This window comes from Physeter macrocephalus, chromosome 11, assembly GCF_002837175.3.
Source record: "Physeter macrocephalus isolate SW-GA chromosome 11, ASM283717v5, whole genome shotgun sequence".
NCBI lineage: Eukaryota > Metazoa > Chordata > Mammalia > Artiodactyla > Physeteridae > Physeter > Physeter macrocephalus.
In genome coordinates this window covers 10,522,811-10,523,315 of record NC_041224.1, presented here as the reverse complement: position 1 = coordinate 10,523,315, position 505 = coordinate 10,522,811, and positions in this window count along the sequence as shown.

Genomic DNA, 505 nt, shown 5'->3' with positions numbered 1-505 from the left:
CCCCCTAAAGCCCCCCCCCCCACCATTTTTCGTTCCCTCAAAGCTCAGTCACTCCTGACTCGCTCCTCCTCATCCAAACCCTCGACAATGCCCATGAGTTTTGCCCCTGAAACACACCCGGACCCTAACCATTGCCACCACCTGGATGAAAGCAGAAGGGCTGCCTTCCTTCTGGAGGCTTCAGGGGAAACTTCGCGCCCTAGCCTCCTGCAGCTTCTGGAGGCTGCCCACACCCCTCGGCTCATGGCCCCTTCCACGCCCGACTCCAGCCTCGCGATTCCGTCATCACACCTGCTGCTGGCCCTGGCCCTCTCACCTCCCTCTTCCGAGGGCCCCTCACCGTTACACTGGGCTCACCTGGGGAACCCAGGATAATCTCCCCACCCCAAGATGCGACCTTGCGTCGGCAAAGTCCCTTTACCACGCAAACCAGCCTATTCCCAGATTCCAGTGATGGAGGGGGGAAGGGCATTATTCAGCCTTTACCAGAGCGTCTCACTCAGAG